This window comes from Theropithecus gelada, chromosome 16, assembly GCF_003255815.1.
Source record: "Theropithecus gelada isolate Dixy chromosome 16, Tgel_1.0, whole genome shotgun sequence".
NCBI lineage: Eukaryota > Metazoa > Chordata > Mammalia > Primates > Cercopithecidae > Theropithecus > Theropithecus gelada.
This window is the reverse complement of record NC_037684.1, coordinates 37,931,725-37,949,906: the sequence shown is the minus strand read 5'-3', so window position 1 is coordinate 37,949,906 and position 18,182 is coordinate 37,931,725. Positions and strand designations below refer to the sequence as shown.

Genomic DNA, 18,182 nt, shown 5'->3' with positions numbered 1-18,182 from the left:
CGCCCGGCTAGTTTTTTGTATTTTTTTTTAGTAGAGACGGGGTTTCACCGTGTTAGCCAGGATGGTCTCGATCTCCTGACCTCGTGATCCGCCCGTCTCGGCCTCCCAAAGTGCCAAAGTGCTGGGATTACAGGCTTGAGCCACCGCGCCCGGCTTTTTTTTTTTTTTTTGAGACGGAGTCTCGCTGTGTCTCCCAGGCTGGAGTGCAGTGGCGCGATCTCGGCTCACTGCAAGCTCCGCCCCCTGGGTTCATGCCATTCTCCCGCCTCAGCCTCCCAAGTAGCTGGGACTACAGGCGCCCGCTACTGTTATTTTTACTACAGTAAATTTTAGGAGTAACAATTATCTTTGGGATCTTGGAATTCAGTGAGGCTTCTTTGCAGAGATTTTGATAGATTTGTCTGAAGGACCTCTTGAGGAGTTAGAACTTTGGTGTCAGTGTCCCTTGGAGAGAGAGACCCAACCATATCTGTTTTTTCCTTATTGTCAGTTTTCCTGCGGCAAGAACTGGAGGAGAGATGAAGTTACCGCTTGGCCTCTTGGCCGCAGTTCAAAGCAGAACTGAGCATCTTCCTGCTCGCTGGGCAGCTTCTGAGCTCAGTGCTGAACCTGGCTGCCAGACATTAGACAGTGGTTCCCAACTGTTCCAGATGCACGAACTGACCCCTCAGCAGTCACTCCATGAGCTCTGACAACCCCGAATGCTTTCCCTGGAGTGGTCACTGCATCTGGAGGCCAGCTGGCTTCAGCTTGGCCCTGAATCCCAGACACGGAAGCCTGGGCATAGGGTGAAGGATTGCAGCTGTAGGCCTGAGGCGATTTTTCTTCTGAATGTCATTTTAAACACTGAATCACGAAATCCTAAGTCTTTTAAGCAGCAGTATAATACTGCCAATGATGCTGCTGCTGTTCAAACATTTTTTTGCATGTGACCTGCTCAGCCCTGCAGTTATTCCTATTACTCCAGAGTCCCAGAGTACATTAATAATCGGTATTTGGATAGGGCTGCAGTTGACAGATCCATTGCCATACATCTTCCTTTAATCCCCACAATACCCTATTGTTACTCTTGCCTTGCTTTTCCCTTCACCGACCAGGCAACTGACTCTAAACCGATCAAGGAAGGAGAGAGACTAGCCATCCAATGAGACACCTGTGCCAGGAATTTTGTAGAATTCCTTTCATTCCCCATGCAAATGCTAGGAGGTAGACTTTATTTTTCTCATTTTAAGCTCAGAAAGATTGTGTAATTTGCCTGAGGTCACACAGCTGGTGAGGGGCAGAACTGGAGTTGGCAGTGGGTCAGTCTGAGTTGGAAGTGTATACTCTTTCTACTGCACCAGGCGCCTATCTGACCTGCCTGAGGACAGCCCCACTTGCTCCCTCCTCTTCATAACTCCACCTCCACCCTCTTCCTCTTCAGTGTCTCCTCAGTTACCTTGCCCGGTGTCTGAGCCAGGACAGGGTGTCGTGGGCTGGCCCGTGGGTGGGCAGTGACAAGTGCTGTTATCTTAGGTTCCTGGAGAATGAATAGGCTTTTAAACATTTATTAACAAAGAGCTTTACACACACACACACACCCCCCCCCTATACACCTGTACATACTTACATACATCTGTATATATAAAAATCATAGAGGAAAGTTAAGCTTCATATGACCCTACCATAGCAGGCATTCATTTACATTTTTAAACATTGTATAGTCAGTGTACTTACTCGTTTGCATTTTCCCCCTCATTTATCATGATTTCATTTACACATTTCTAGGCAGTGCACATACTTACCATCTGTAAGGACTTGTAATATTTCCTGTTAGCACACATAGAGTCCTTATTTAACAATTCAAGTTGTTAACCTTTTGTGGCCTGGTAAGTTCCTTACCAGATAGCATCTCATCCTCTCCTCTCTCCTCTCCTCTCCTCTCCCCTCCCCTCCCCTCCCCTCTCCTCCCCTTCTCTCTCTTTTTTTTTTTGAGACAGAGTCTTACTCTGTTGCCCAGGCTGGAGTGCAGTGGCATGATCTTGGCTCACTGCAACCTCTGCCTCCCAAGTTCAAGCAATTCTCCTGCCTCAGCCTCCCGAGTGGCTGGGATTACAGGCACCTGCCACCATGCCCGGCTAATTTTTGTATTTTTAGTGGAGACGGGGTTTCGCCATGTTGGCTAGCGTGGTCTTGAACTCCTGACCTCAGGTGATCTGCCTGCCTCTGCCTCCCAAAGTGCTGGGATTACAGGTGTGAGCCACCATGCCTGGCCAGCATTATTTCCTTAGGAAAATAAGTTGCTTTTGAAAAATGTTTTGTAAGTTAGGGTTAGTTTATTCATCATTGTTTTAGTGGATTTGGTGGATTTGGTTTGGAAACATGCAGTAGTATTTGATAGAAAAAAACATTTGTATTTTCCAGGTTTCAGTTTACATTTTGATCTAAATTCTGCGAATAGTTATAACCAGACTTACAAAGCTTTTTGGGGTATGATTATATGTCTAGGTAAAACTCTTTTAAGAAGATGAAGCAGAGAGGATTGAATTGACAAACACAGTTCTTTAAAAATTAAGGTTATTTTGAGACTAAGAACATAATTGCTTAATTGCAGGTAATAACAGAAAAAACCTGGAAGTAAACATCCCATAATCTGACCTCCAAGGCAGAAGACTGGCACCAAGGAAATGGCAGCTTCATTCCTTTCCTGTCTTGGGCATTGGTAAAAGGAGTTGCCTAGATCTGTTTGATTTCCATTTCAGCCCTTATTAGTAGTTATGCCTTAGGCAAATTATTCGATTTCTCTGACTCAGTTTCTTTATTCAGAAAATGGAGGCATAATTCTTGCCTCATAGGGCCATGAAGATTAAATGAGGGGTGAGGGGTGTCTTGAAGTGTTTGGGACATAAATCTTCAATAAAATCTAATTCTTTTTTTTTTTCTTTACAGTTAACTCAAACCTTTTAGTGAATTGGTGCACTTTTTAGGTGATGCTTTTTAGGTGATGCAAAGACCCTGCTTTGCTCATTTTAAGAAACAGTTATTTTTCTTTCTCCATTTTGAAGTTTCTTGTTTGCTGCCTAGTTGATATGATTTGGCTCTGTCCCCACCCAAATCTCATCTTGAATTGTAGTTCCCATAATCGCCACACGTCATGGGAGGGACCTGGTGGGAGGTAATTGAATCATGGGGTGGTTACCCTCATGCTGTTCTTGTGATCGTGAGTTCTCACAAGAGCTGATGGTTTCATAAGGGGCTTCCCCCTTTGCTTGGCACTCATTCTCTCTCCTGCTGCCCTGTGAAGAGGTGCCTCCTGCCGTGATTGTAAGTTTCCTGAGGCCTCCCCAGCCATGTGAAACTGTGAGTCAGTTAAACCTCTTCTCTTTATAAATTACCAAGTCTTGTGTATTCCTTCATAGCAGCATGAGAACGGACTAATACACTGGTTTAAATTAGAATGCCAAAATTTAAAGAATTTTTATCTTGAATAGTAGATGGAATTAACTTTCTCTTGAAAGATACATTTTAAAAAGTTGAACTTACACAGATAGTTTTGAAATGGTCTTCTTTTATTTTATATTTATTTATTTATTTATTTATTTATTTATTTATTTATTTATTTATTTTGAGACAGTCTCGCACTGTCACCCAGGCTGGAGTGCAGTGGCACAATCATGGCTCACTGCACCCTCCGCGTCCAGGGTCAAGCGATTCTTCTGCCTCAGCCTCCTGAGTAGCTGGGATTACAGACACCTGCCACCATTCCCAGCTAATTTTTGTGTTTTTCGAAGAGACAGAGTTTCACCATGTTGACCAGGCTGGTCTTGAACTCCTGACGTCGTGATTCTCCCACCTCGGCCTCCCAAAGTGTTAGGATTACAGGCATGAACCACCGCGCCTGGCCGAAATTGTTTTATTATAGATGTTGCTTATGCAGTTTTATTAGAAATTCATGACTTCTAACAATGATGAAAATACTTCATCATTCAACAAGTTCTTTTTCTGCTGGTTGTAGGTTATTTTTTTTTTTTTTTTTTTTTTTTGAGACGGAGTCTCGCGCTGTGTCACCCAGGCTGGAGTGCAGTGGCGCGATCTCGGCTCACTGCAAGCTCCGCCTCCCAGGTTCAGGCCATTCTCCTGCCTCAGCCTCCGAGTAGCTGGGACTACAGGCGCCCGCCACCACGCCCGGCTAGTTTTTTGTATTTTTAGTAGAGACGGGGTTTCACCATGTTAGCCAGGATGGTCTCGATCTCCTGACCTCGTGATCCGCCCGCCTCGGCCTCCCAAAGTGCTGGGATTACAGGCTTGAGCCACCGCGCCCGGCCGGTTGTAGGTTATTTTAAGGAACTGTTAGTCTCCTATCTGGGTGGACATGTAATAGTTTCAGTTACTGAACTAGAACTTTAAACACCTTTCTGATACTCACACTGGGAGGTCACCAAGTATCTCAGAATAAAATGTCCCAAACTGAACCTACCATGTTCTCTGAAACCCAGCCCTTCTCAAATTCCCAGACTTGGTGAATGGGAGCCTGTCCTCGCAGTCTTGTAGCCCAAAGCCTAGGGTTTAAGAACACCTTCCCTACTCCCATATGCAGCCTATCAAGTTCCATGCATTTCATCTCCTAATCTCAAATCCCTTCATCCATCTCCACAGCTACACCCCTAGTCCTTGCTACCATTGTCTCTCACTTAAAATGTTGTTAGAGTCTAACTGACCTTCCTGAACCCCTTCTTGCCTGTTTCCAGTTTATTTTCCACACTACAGCCAGAATAAGCTTTTCAAAATACACATCTGGTCACCTTCATACCTGTCTCCAGACCACATACAATAAGCCTTCACTTGTTCCTCCTTGCCCTTAGGATAAAGACTAGATCTTCAATGTCGCCTTCAAGGCCCTGCACGACCCAGCCCTTGCCCCACTCCTGTCTCATACTTTGTGTGTCATATTCACTCCCCAGAAGCTGCTTCAGATTCCCCCACGAGGCTCTGCGCCTGCCTCAGGCCCTTGCTCTTACCTTTCTCTTTTCTGGAATGCCCACGCTACCATTACTTAGCCAGCTCGACTCATCCTGGAGATGTCAGCCCAATGCCCACTTGCTCAAGGGTCCCTTCTGTGATTAATACTGAAAACAGATCAGATTTCCCTGCTGGCTGTGATCTCTTGATGCCCTTCACATCACTTCCTAGTTCTTGCATTGATTATATGATTTTCTTGCTCCTCACCCCTCTCTAAGCTCCCTGAGGTCAATCTGAGTACTGCACTACTTTGCAAATTATAAGACAGGAAACAAGTCCGGAATATTCAATCATTGCCTCCACTCTCAGAGCTCAAATACCATGTGTCCAACTATCAAGATTTGGCTGACGTTAAAATGTTTGTGCAAACAGAGCTTTAACAGTGAATAAATTGTCAAATTAAGAGAGCCATAGATCTGTAGCTAACTCCAAATGTTTGTGTGCATAATAAATTGAGGGAAAAATAAGAGTTTATCTTTAGGTGTTATTTTAAAATTAATTCCTGTATTGTAGTGTAATTGTTCTTCGGTATCTATAGATTAGTTCTAGGATCCCCCATGGATACCAAAATCAGAGAATGCTCAAAATGGTGTTGTATTTGCATATAACCTATGCACATCCTCCCATATACTTTTTTTTTTTTTTTTTTTTTGAGACGGAGTCTTGCTCTGTCACCCAGGGTGGAGTGCAGTGGCCGGATCTCAGCTCACTGCAAGCTCCTCCTCTCGGGTTCACGCCATTCTCCTGCCTCAGCCTCCCAAGTAGCTGGGACTACAGGCACCCGCCACTTCGCCCGGCTAGTTTTTTTGTATTTTTTAGTGGAGACGGGGTTTCACCGTATTAGCCAGGATGGTCTCGATCTCCTGACCTCATGATCTGCCCGTCTCGGCCTCCCAAAGTGCTGGGATTACAGGCTTGAGCCACCGCGCCCGGCCCATATACTTTATTTTTAAGTTAATTAATTTTTTGAGACAGGGTCTTGCTCTGTCGCTCAGCCTGGAGTGCAGTGTCAACCTGGGCTCAGGTGATCCTTCCCACTCAGCCTCCAAGTAGCTGGGACTACAGGCGTGAGCCACCACACCCAGCTAATTTTTAAAACTTTTTGTAGAGACGGGGTCTCACCGTGTTGCTCAGGCTGGTCTCAAACTCCTGGAGTTTAAGCAATCCTCCTGCCTCAGCCTCCCAAAGTGCTGGGATTACACTGGGCCCAGCCCTCATATATACTTTAAATAATCTCTAGATTACCTGTAATATCTAATAGGACATAAATACTGTGTAAATAGCTGTTATACTGTGTATTGTTTTTAAAATTTGTATTTTTTTTAGTTGTTTTTTTTTTTTCCCTGAATATTTTTGATCTGTAGTTAGTTGAATCTGTGGATGTGGAACCTGTGGGTATGGAGGGCCAGCTGCACCTTGAGCCGTTTAGATTGCTATTTCAAGGAGGAGTTTGCATAGGGAAAAATCTGTGTAGCGGCTGCCTGAGGTGGCCAGTGTAAAGGGGAAGACAGAGTCATCAACAAAGTCCCCAGGTAACAGTAATGTGGATGAACATTTGCTACAGATGGAATTTCATAGGAAAGCTCATCTGATAACAGCTTGTTTGTGTCTCGGTAAAGTCCTAGGCTAATGTAACCAACTTCCCTAAAGATGGAAATATGTTCCCATAGCACTCAAAAAGGGATGTGCAGAATTTGGGAGTTGTTACGATTTTATTACTTATAGTAGAACATTTACTTACATATAGCAATGAATTAGAGGAGCAGAATAGAATAGGTCGTACTCAGGGATGATCTAGGCCTGCTGGGTTTCTTTTTGCTATAAACTGTGGTTTACTATCTTGTAAGAAAGTCTTCACACTATGGAACATGTGTATCCCTAATGTTTTTTACCCCAAACAGGTTTCTTACCCCAAACAAGTTTTGAGGGGCCTATCACAGTAGACAAAAGTGCTTTATAGCCTGGTCTGTGAATTACCGTGATTTTTTAAAAGCACCTCTCAGTGCTTGCCTGAGTTGTCTTTAGACTCAAGATCCCCCAGAATTGAGTTCCCCCCGGGTAGACAGGGCGAAGGTCTTTGTCTTTCCAGTGATGTGCTCAGTAAGTACTGAGTGGACGGAACACTTTCTTGGAGCACAGAGCACCTGCAGAAAGCTTCTGTTGGCTCCAGGTTGGTTTGGCAATGGAAATATCCACATGAGGCAGTGCTGCCCAGTGGTTAAGAGGATGGCCTTGGAGCCTGAGTCCTAGCTTTGCTAGTTAGTAGCTTTGTTACCTTGGTGAGTTGCCTAAACCGCTTTCTTTTTGTGTATTAAATGTGGAAATGATGATAGTACCTACCTGGCAGAATTGTGAGGCTTAGGTGGGATAGTGTTAGGATGTTGGTAAAGTGCTTAGCTCGAGGGCTGGCAGTCAGAAACGTTGATGGTTGTTCTCATTGGTTCAGGGTCCCTCTGATACATCTTCACAGATCAGGACTGCGTTTGACTTGGATCTCTATGGCCCTTTTTTCCAAGAAGAATTCCTGCCGCTTTACTGAACTGGGTCATGCGCTGCCCAGTACCTAAAGGTGTTATTTACCACAGGAATTAAAATGGCAATCATAATGTTTTTGGAGAAAAAAGAATACCTGTATTTTCTGAAGAAATAAATAACCATTATATCTTTGTATTTAAATCAAGTAACTGCCAAATCAATAGAATCTTTTGAGAACAAGTAGTAATATTTCTTGGTGTAATTTACTCCATCATAAAGATCCATGGGGAGAGAGCAGTGTGGTTAATTACGATGTTCCTGTGCTGCCACTGCCTAAATTGACAGTGTATGAAGTGCCGTCCCATTCATTCTTTCTCCCAACAAGCTGAGGGATGGAGTTTTACCATCATGGTCCTCGTTCAACAGATCCAGATCCAGACCCAGTGAGGCTGCTCCTGAGCTGGTGTTTTTTCCCATTAGCCTCAGCTGTCAGCTGCACCGTGGAGGATGATTTCGGATGTTGAGTTATCTGAGTGGTATTTAATGGGCTCCTAATTGCACATGGATGGCCACAAAGTTCTGCTCCTGTTTTGGCGTTTTGCTTTGGCAGACAGTGCTCTCTGAGACTCCCATAAGCTGGAAGAAAAAAACCCAACAACAAACTCAACACTAATCATCTGGAAAGGGCAGGATACTGCTCTTAGGCAGTTATTAGACCTGTGAACAGAAAAACATCAAGATCACAATTTTACAGCGTTTGTTTCTTTGAAATGTGAAATGGAACCCCAATGCAGCCATCAGGTTTATGGCACCTCCAGAATTAGATTACACAATTTGGTTCCATGCTGTGTACTTGTATTTCTGGTTATGAAATGCTCCTTGTGCTTATTTTCCCCAATCTGCCGAGAAACACTTTTTTCTTGTTCCTTTATGCATTCATGTTTCTTTTTGATTCCACTTGCCTTTCTTCCTTACCCCTCATTTCTGCCTTGTGCTCTGCTTTTGGCCTTTAGACAGCAATGGAACAGACCTTCAGGAATGGGCATCCATGGAGGCCCTGGCGGGGGCCGGCTCTCTACCTAGGATCTGAGTTGGGGGGTTAGCACCAGGTCCCAGGAGGTAAGGCCACAACTCAAGGGCAAACAGTGCAGGCACATGAAGTGAAGATCGGGAGCAGGACACGGTCTGATTGTGCCCTGTGTCTGTGGAAGCAGCTGCCCATTTCTGATTCCTCATTTAAATATCTGAAGTAGTTGATTGACCTTGATAGAGACTTGCCCTTCTTTGATGTAGTTACATAGCAATAGCCTGTTAGAAAGCACTTGCCTCTAACATGGTGCCTTGTAAGGTAGGTGTAGACTATATTAACTAGTTATTGGTGCCAGGGAATAACTGATACTATATCTCCACCTGAGTTCCTCGTGATTCCATTGTCTCTTTCTGCATATGCACTTGTTTTTTTTTTGTTGTTGTTGTTTTGAGATGGAGTCTCACTCTGTCACCCAGGCTGGAGTGCAGTGGTGCAATCTCTGCTCACTGCAACCTCCACCCTCCGAGTTCAAGCGATTCTCCTGCCTCAGCCTCCCAAGTAGCTGGGATTACAGGCACCTGCCACCGCGCCCGGCTAATTTTTGTATTTTTAGTAGAGATGGGATTTTACCATCTTGGCCAGGCTGGTCTTGAACTCCTGACCTCGTGATCCCCCTGCCTCGGCCTCCCAAAGTGCTAGGATTACAGGCGTGAGCCACCGCGCCCAGCCGCATGTGTGTTTTTAAAGTAAGTGTGATGCATTTCTAATGGTCCAAGTTGTTTTACACCAGTGAATCTCAGTTCCAGGATGGGCCCTAGGGCAGGGTGTCTGTGTGTGTTTGGGGGTGGGGGAGCTGTGGGTGTGGTTGTGCACATATAGGTTTATGATGACTGGGGAATTTAAAAAATGTCTTCCAATCCATCAGTTGTGAAACTCCTCAATCATGATAAGCCTGGAGATGGATGGGGTGGGCTGGGTCATTTGTGTGTTGAAGATGTTTCTAGGATTTTCTGGTACACTAACCCTTCCCTTAATCCCAAATGCCTCTGCCCTTTTAGAACTGTGATTAAGAAGGTAATGATTAGGGATGATCACTTGTCTCACCAGCAGTCTGCTAGGTGGAGCTGACCTGGGCTCCTGTCATCTGCAAAGGAACCCATGGGAGCCAGGGGCCATTTTCAGCGTTTGAAAAGGCTTAATAGAAACTATGCATTTACCCAGGATGAGAATACAAAAGCCACCCAAACCATCAAGTGTCCTTGCTTTTGTTTGGAATTGCAATTCTGTATGGAAGGTTTCATGCTGACTTAATGTTCTGATTGGCTGTGGGTGACATAATAGGAGTTTCTGACACAGGATTGGTCTAACTGTAGACACTGTTACTAGAGCTGGTACCAGGTCTCACTTTCCACTACCTTTAGAATGAGGTTGACCTTGAATGTGAGTGCCTTTGACTATCGAAATTAAGCCACTGATTGTTTCTTGCTTGTCAGCTATGCTTATTATCACACCTGCGGCAGTGACTTGATTTTTATGATGTCATTATGAACCCCTTATAAATATGGATTGTTGATTAAAATTTGGATCAGTAATGAAATGGAAAAATAATACACAGAATTAATCAGTTTACTGGTAAACAGTGTAAGAATGTTCAAAAACATGTGGCCAACATGGGGAGGGGACAGAAAAAAAGGAGGTTGATGAAACTACAGATCTTATCCACAGCTCTCATTTAAAAACGATCCTTTTAATCAGCTTTTCACTGAAATCTAACAACAATAACTCTTTCACCACGAAACACCAACTATTAATACTTAGTCTTTATAAGCCTCCTAGGATCCTATTGTGTTCATTTACCTAGGTGATGTACATCATCCTAAATTCTGCCTTTTCATTTTATATTACGATGTATATGTACAATACATATTTTTTTTTTTTTTTTTTTTTTGAGACGGAGTCTCACTGTGTCTCCCAGGCTGGAGTGCAGTGGCGCGATCTCGGCTCACTGCAAGCTCCGCCCCCCGGGTTCACGCAATTCTCCCGCCTCAGCCTCCCGAGTAGCTGGGACTACAGGCGCCCGCTGCAATACATATTTTTACATTGTCATTGTGTTTGTCATTCTTAATGGTCACAGCTGCCTGAACTAAACGTAAAGTCAGACAGTCATGACAGTCTGGTGCTGGTGATTAGAGAAGGCTGGAAACAAGCTGTCTGTTTGATCCCAGATAACGTGCCGGTGAGTCCACAGGCCAAGTCGGCACAGATAAAAAGTTGTGCACACACCTGTGGATGCCGATAATAGTAACTTACATATGTTAAGTGTTATGTCTTAATTCTCCCAGCAGCCCCTATGAGATAGGCACTATTGTCTGCATTATATGTGAGGAATAAGAGGCCTTTTGCCGTAACTTGTCCAGGGTGACACACTGATAAGAGGCGGAACTGGAATCCAAAGCTGGGTCTGTTTAATTTCAGAGTTTGAGTTCTTAACCAGGTTTTCTATGCAATTGTGTTGCACCCCAGGACCTATTCAGTTCTCACCTCCCTTCAGAGATCTAACCACCTTCCACCTTAATAATGACAAATACATCTATTAATATGCATTAAAGTGACAGAAGCTTAATACTGAAACAAGATAGAGTGGATGCTGCCGGCGAACAGGAGCCCCAGAGACGGTCCTGTCCACATGGGGCTTTGTTAGTTTTCCTAGGGCAGAGTGGTGTGAAGGGACAGCCTGCATTCAGTCTCTTCTTTGGTTCTGTCCTTTAGTCATCCTCAAAGTTTTTCAGACTTGAATGGGCACATCAGTGACCACACAGGGTCGCCTGAAGCACATATACGGTACTTGGTGGGAGACTCAAGATTCTCAGTGAGGCTGAGAGGTGGTGCTTGGAGTGATGTTTGTACAGAGTGAGAACTAATGAAGCACTGGGATAGAGAGCCCCATGGAGTTCAGCCCCTCACAGCCAGAGCAGGAGCAGCCTCGGAGTCACCTTCTGTACTGCTTGGCAGTAGGTGGGGGAAGGATAGGGGCTGCTGAGGAGGACGGGTTGATGCCTGTCCTCTGTTGCCCGAGCACAGGCAGGTGTGGCTGATCTGCAGCTCATTCTCGTAGGTTGGAAACTCTCCACCTAATGGCCAGCAAACGTAAGGGATGTTTCTACAGCTGGGCTAAGCAAGACAAGTCTGGAAAGTCTAGAAGTATTTGTTAATGGGAGATGAGCTGTTTCAATACTATTTGAAAAATATTTTGACTTAATTGCCTAAGGCACATTAGTCAGCTGACATGCACTCTGGTTTCCTTTGCTTGACTTTAACAGTTGCCAAGAATTTCTCTTGTTACAAAAGAGAAAAGTAGGACTCTAAGTATGTTCTGTTCCATGGAAATTGAGTCAGACTCATAGAATTTAGAGCCTTCTGGGAAATTCCTTGAAGACAATGGAGGAAGGTTCCCTCAGTTTACAGCAGAACCCCAGGCTCAGGGAGGTGAAGTGGGGAGCTCCGTCACTGTCATTTGAGGGCCATTTGAAGGCTGTGGTCCTCCGTGGAGCTCCTCCCTCTGCTGCCTCATGGCCTCACATGGTCTGTATTTTCAATGACTGATTAACTACTAACTGAACAATTGTCTGAATCCCAATCATCTTATCACTGTGCAATCCTTTCTTGACAGAGGTAGAGTTGAGTGGGAAATGTTCCCCCTCAGGGCCTATAGGCAAGTGGTTCTCCTCAGGGAACCATGGGGTGGCCAGCCCAGCCGGCCAGCTCAGGACCATGCCTGTGCCAGGATCTGGTATCTCTTAACCTTGCCAGTTTTGAACATGGCTCTGGGTTTCTTGCCTCTGTTCCTTTTCTTCTGCTCTCTCTTCCACTTAGAATGTACTCTCTACTTTGTCTTGGCAGGGCACCTCACACGGGGCCCCTGGGAAACCTTCCACCATGCCTTCTCTTATTTCTCCCATCAATTCCTATTTTCCTCAGTCCCATTCTTTCCCCTGCACACACGTGTGCACACATACATGCACATATACACGTGCACACATGCATGCACACATCTTAAACCTGGTTTTTAAAAAATTATCTTCTTTGGGCCTCAGATGCCTTACCTATAAATAAAATTCTGATGTAAGATTACACTTGGCAAATTTACTGCCCTATATCAAGGTTAAGTCTGCTGATGCCTGTGTGAAAAGTAGTGTTTTTGGCTGGGGGAAATGGCTAATTTTTTTGAGTTCGCAAAGAGTTTTCTCAATTTTTGAAGAATTAATCTGAAATACCTTCCTCACATGGAGAAGCTGAATGGCCAGTGATCAACCTAGATGGAAGCTAGGTTGTCTAATTTACTAATATGATTTGAAAGGAATAAATTCAATGCTTTACAGTTTATTATAGCTAGAAAATACAGAGAAATGATTGTCCATATCAGTCAGTTTTTCCAAAGTTAAAATTTAGATCCTTGTGTGGGAAACAGAGCAATATGTGTGTTATATACACTTTGGTCAGTGTTTTCTAAAAATATTTCAAAGACAAATGTTTTTATGCTGATGGAATGGGAAGGCTTCCTCAGGAAGCTATAAAACCCAGAATCCATAAAGAAAAAGATAGAGAGCTTCAACATCTCAAAATGTAAAACTTCGCATACTAAAAAAACCCAAAAACCCATACTATTAAAAGGCAAGTCAGTGATGGAAGGAAATATCTGGAACACACACAATGGACAAAGTATTAACTATCCTTGATAAAGAAGTGAATAACAAAAGTCCTTGGGCAAGAAATATGAATGACCAGTTAACAGGAGAAGCAAATGAAGGAAAAGTATGAAGTGACTATCAAAGCATTGAGATATCTTTTCCCTGCCCATTGAATGGGCAGAAATTTAAAATAATATTCATTCTTGACCAGGGTTCAAGACTGGTCATTCATTCTTGACTACAGGTGCCCACCACCACGCCCAGCCAACTTTTTGTATTTTTAGTAGAGACAGGGTTTCACCATGTTAGCCAGGATAGTCTCGATCTCCTGACCTCCTGATCGTCCGCCTCAGCCTTCCAAAGTACTGAGATTACAGATGTTAGTCACCGCGCCCGGCCCATTATTATGTTTTATAAACCTCCACAGGCCTTGTATGGTTGTGCTGAACGCATAACCTGGTTTTCAATGAGTTATTGTGAATTGAATTTGATTTTGTTGTTTGAACCGTCTAGCAATCTATAAAGCAAAATTCTACTTGTATTGGTGCTTTCAAACCCTTTTCCTCTGGGATGTGGCACCCTTCCCAGAGTGGGCTTTCTTCATGGCAGGTAAAAGGTCTATGCGGTGGTGGAAGAGAGTGGACATGCTAGTTTCTTAGTCTAAACCCTGTGCTGTGTTGGTGGTGGTGCAGGACCCTGCTAGGTTGGAAGAGATGGTGAGTAGGGGCCTGGGAACCTAACAACTAATTGCAAAGGATTTCGAAGTTTCTTGCCGGTACTGAAGATAGAGTCTTGTCTTTTTCTTTTCTTTAAATGAAACTAAGGCTAGAGCTAGTTCATTATCTACAATGTAATATTGATTTTTGTTTGTGAGGTGGAGTATTAACAGATTAAAATGGCTGCTGGCAATTCTCAGCTGCTTCATTGAATTTAAATGAATCAAGGGATAGCTCTTAAGATGTACTTGAGATTTGTAGGCTAAATCAGACCTTCCTGCCCTGGTTGGTTTTGACCAGATTCATTGTTTGCTCTGTGGCATCAAGGCAGAAAAATACAGAATCTTGTAGCCTTTTCCCTCCTTTTTACAAAACCAACTCCTATTAAAAAACACACAGGTAAGAGGTATGAAGACATCCTCTGCAATAGAATGCAGCTTGCCTTTTTTCCTCTGCCAGGAGCTTTTGGATTGAAACTGTTGACTGACATAGCCCAAGCTAGCAGATGGTACTCATACATCAGATGTCCAAATGCAAGCTTGTTCAGAGGCAGCAAATGCCTAACAGGCTGAATTTTACAAAGACAAAGAATGTTAATAATGACCTTGAAGGATTAGGGATGGTCTCGAGAAAGGAAGCACACTCCACACCAGGCTTGCCCCTTCAGATGCTGTGTTACCTGCCTTGGCCTCCTGGCCAACATGGTGAAACCCCATCTCTACTAAAAATAGAAAACATTAGCCAGGTGTTGTGGCAGGTGCTTGTAATCCCGGCTACTCTGGAGGCTAAGGCAGGAGAATCGCTTCAACCTGGGAACTGGAGGTTGCAGTGAGCCGAGATCGCGCCATTGCCCTCCAGCCTGGGCAATAAGAGTGAAACTCCATCTAAAAACAAAAAAAAGATGCTGTGCTACCATGCTCACTGTATCTGGAGGCTAATTCCATTTTCAATGAAATTTGCTTTCTTCCCTCCTTGTCTTACCCTGTCTCTCATTCCTTCCTCCAGTACTTCCTCTAATCTAGTATATGAATTAGAAGTAAATAATATTAATGGCCACACTACTATTTGGCCTAGTGTGTTTGCTATGAACAAACAGGTGTTGTTGATAATTGAGTGGCCTGGGAGGAACCATCTTCTCTTTTTATGGCTCTGATTCTAGGACCCAAGGATTGAATTGTTTCAAGGACAGATAGAGCTAGGAAGGGCAGTTAGTAGTAGAAAATGAGACCAAAGAAAAAAAGTAAAAAAAAAAGCCAGATTTGGTGAGATTATTATTATCTTGGAAGTAATAAATGCTAATATTGTATCTTGAAATGGCTCTTCATTTTTTATTATACAGTCTGATTTATTGTCGATTGGTTTTTCACGGCCTAATTAATGATGATGACCTTTTTGGGTGACTAGAAAGCAAATCAACTTCATTGCTGTTTTGTATGCTCGCTCTGACTCCACTGATACAGAGCACAGTTGGCTCCCGTTTGAGGCCTTTGTTTTGTATGAGTTAAGTTAGAAGGCAGCTACTCATTTGTAAACTAGGTAGAACAGAATCCTACATAAATTCTGGAGAGAGAAGCCCTTATTAGAGGCTTTCTCAGTCTTGGTGGGAGAGATGACCTTCTTCATAGGGATAGCAACCTTAAGGGAGGATTCTGGCAGAGTCCTTAGGAAGAACCCATCAGCAGAAGAGTTTGAGACATCCTGCTTTCTGGAAACATACCTGATCAAGGCTAAGGTTTAGAGAGCATTTGGCTCTAAATAGCCTCCCCCCCACCAGCTTCCTCCTCCCCACCAAATGTATGGGAGCATAAATACATTTACATCTATTATCTTAGAACTTAACCACACTGTAGTGTAAACTCTAAAGAACAATGTGAGGTTTTTGGATAGAATTGTTTTAGTTGGCATAAGTAGTTCGGAGTATTATTTCTTTGTAGTTTTGAAGAGTGAAATCTTTTAAAATTTTATATTATTTATTTATTTATTTATTTATTTATTTTTTTTTTTTTTTTTTTTTTTTTTTTGAGACGGAGTCTCGCTCTGTAGCCCAGGCTGGAGTGCAGTGGCCGGATCTCTGCTCACTGCAAGCTCCGCCTCCCGGGTTCACGCCATTCTCCGGCCTCAGCCTCCCGAGTAGCTGGGACTACAGGCGCCCGCCATCTCGCCCGGCTATTTTTTGTATTTCTTAGTAGAGACGGGGTTTCACTGTGTTCGCCAGGATGGTCTCGATCTCCTGACCTCGTGATCCGCCCATCTCGGCCTCCCAAAGTGCTGGGATTACAGGCTTGAGCCACCGCGCCCGGCCTATTTTTTTAAAAATAGTGATGGGTCTCCTGTGTTGACCAGGCTGGTCTCAAACTCCTAGCCTTAAGCAGTCCTCCCATCTTGACCTCAATTTTTGCCTTTTTTTTTTTTTTTTTTTTTGAGTTGGAGTCTCGCTCTGTTGCCAGACTGGAGTGCAGTGGCGCGATCTCAGCTCACTGCAACCTGTGACTCCCAGGTTCAAGCGATTCTCCTGCCTCAGCCTCCCAAGTAGCTGGGATTACAGGCCCCCACCACCACGCCCAGCTAATTTTTGTATTTTTAGTAGAGATGGGTTTCCCCATGTTGGCCAGGATGGTCTCAATCTCTTGACCTCGTGATCTGCCCACCTCAGCCTCCCAAAGTGCTAGGATTACAGGCGTGAGCCACTGCGCCCAGCCAGTTTTTGCTTTTTTGAATGTAACTAACCTGCACATATACTGGCCTTCAAATTTTATTTTTAATTATGGTAAAATGCATGTAGCAAAATTTTATCATTTTAACCATTTATAAGTTCAGTAGTGTTAAGTATATTCACATTGCTGTACAACCAATCTCCAGAACTTTTTCATCTTACAAAACTGAAATTCTGTATCCATTAAAAAATATCTCCCCATTTCCTCCTCTGCCAGCCCATGGTAATCTTCATTCCAGTTTCTGTTTCTATGAATTTGGCTACTTTAGATACCTCTTGTAAGTGGAATCATACAGTATTTGTCTTTATGTGACTAGTCAGCTTATTTCACTTAGCCTAATGTCCTCAAGGTTCATCCATGTAGTAGCATGTGACAGGATTTCCTTCCTTTTAAGGCTGAATAATACTCCCTTGTGTTTGTCCATTCATCTGTCAGTGGACACTTGGGTGGCTTCTACCTCTTGGCTATTGTCCAAAATGCCGCTGTGAACATGGGTGTGCAAATATCTTTTTGAGACCCTGCTTTCAATTCTTTTGGATATATAACAAACAACTTAACACCTTTAAATATACCCAGAAGTGGGATTGGAGGATTATATGGTAGTTCTATTTTTAACTTTTTGAGAAACTTCCATACCAGTTGTGCCATTTTACAGTCTTGTCAATAGTGCACAAATGCTCTAATCTCTGTACAACCTTGCCAACACTTCTTTTCTTCTTCTTTTTTAATTGTAGCCATCCTATTGGATGTGGGGTGATATCTCATTGTGGTTTTAATTGCATTTTCCTAATAACTAGTGATGTGGAGCATCTGTGCATGTGCTTGTTGGCCATTTGTATATCTTTTTGGAGAATTGTCTCTTCAAGTCCTTTGCCCATTTATTAAAAAATGTAATTTAATTTTAAGTTCCAGGATACGTGTGCAGGACGTACCTATGTTAACAAACATAGATAAATGTGTGCCATGCTGGTTTGCCGCACCTGTCAACCTAGGTGTTAACCCCTACATGCATTAGCTATTTATCCTGATACTCTCTCCCTCTTCCTGCCCCCGTCTCCTGCCCCCTGACAGGCCCCAATATGTGTTATTCCTTTCTCTGTGTCCATGTGTTCTCATTGTTCAGGTCCTACTTATAAGTAAGAGCATGCGGTGTTTTGTTTTCTGTTCCTGTGTTTGCTGAGGATAATGGCTTCCAGCTCCATCCATGTCCCTGCAAAGGACATGATCTCATTTCCTTTTATGGCTGCATAGTATTCCGTGGTGTACATGTACCGCATTTTTTTTAGTCCAGTCTATCATTGATGGGCATTTGGGTTGATTCTATGTCTTTGCTCTTGTGAATAATGCTGCAGTGAACATTTGTGTGCATGTATCTTTATAAGAGAATGATTTATATTCCTTTGGGTATATACCTAGTAATGGCATTGCTGGGTCAACTGGTATTTCTGGTTCTAGGTCTTTGAGAAATTGCCACACTCTCTTCCACAATGGTTGAACTAATTTATATTCCCACCAACAGTGTATAAGTGTTCCTAGTTCTCCACAGTCTCACCAGCATCTG

The 18,182-nt window shown here is 43.5% G+C and overlaps 1 protein-coding gene across 2 annotated transcripts in view; it reads left to right on the top strand.

Annotated features, from left to right (window-relative positions):
• The window catches only part of TEX2 (testis expressed 2), a 118,758-nt gene that overhangs the window by 23,411 nt on the left and 77,165 nt on the right, over positions 1-18,182 (top strand). The window contains exon 1 of one of the 2 annotated variants that reach the window (XM_025361528.1): positions 11,938-12,085. The exons of the other annotated variant lie outside the window; for it this stretch is intronic. The gene's annotated coding sequence lies outside the window, so the exon portion shown is untranslated. Of the gene's footprint in view, positions 1-11,937; positions 12,086-18,182 lie in introns of those variants that run through there. 2 annotated transcript variants of the gene reach the window in all.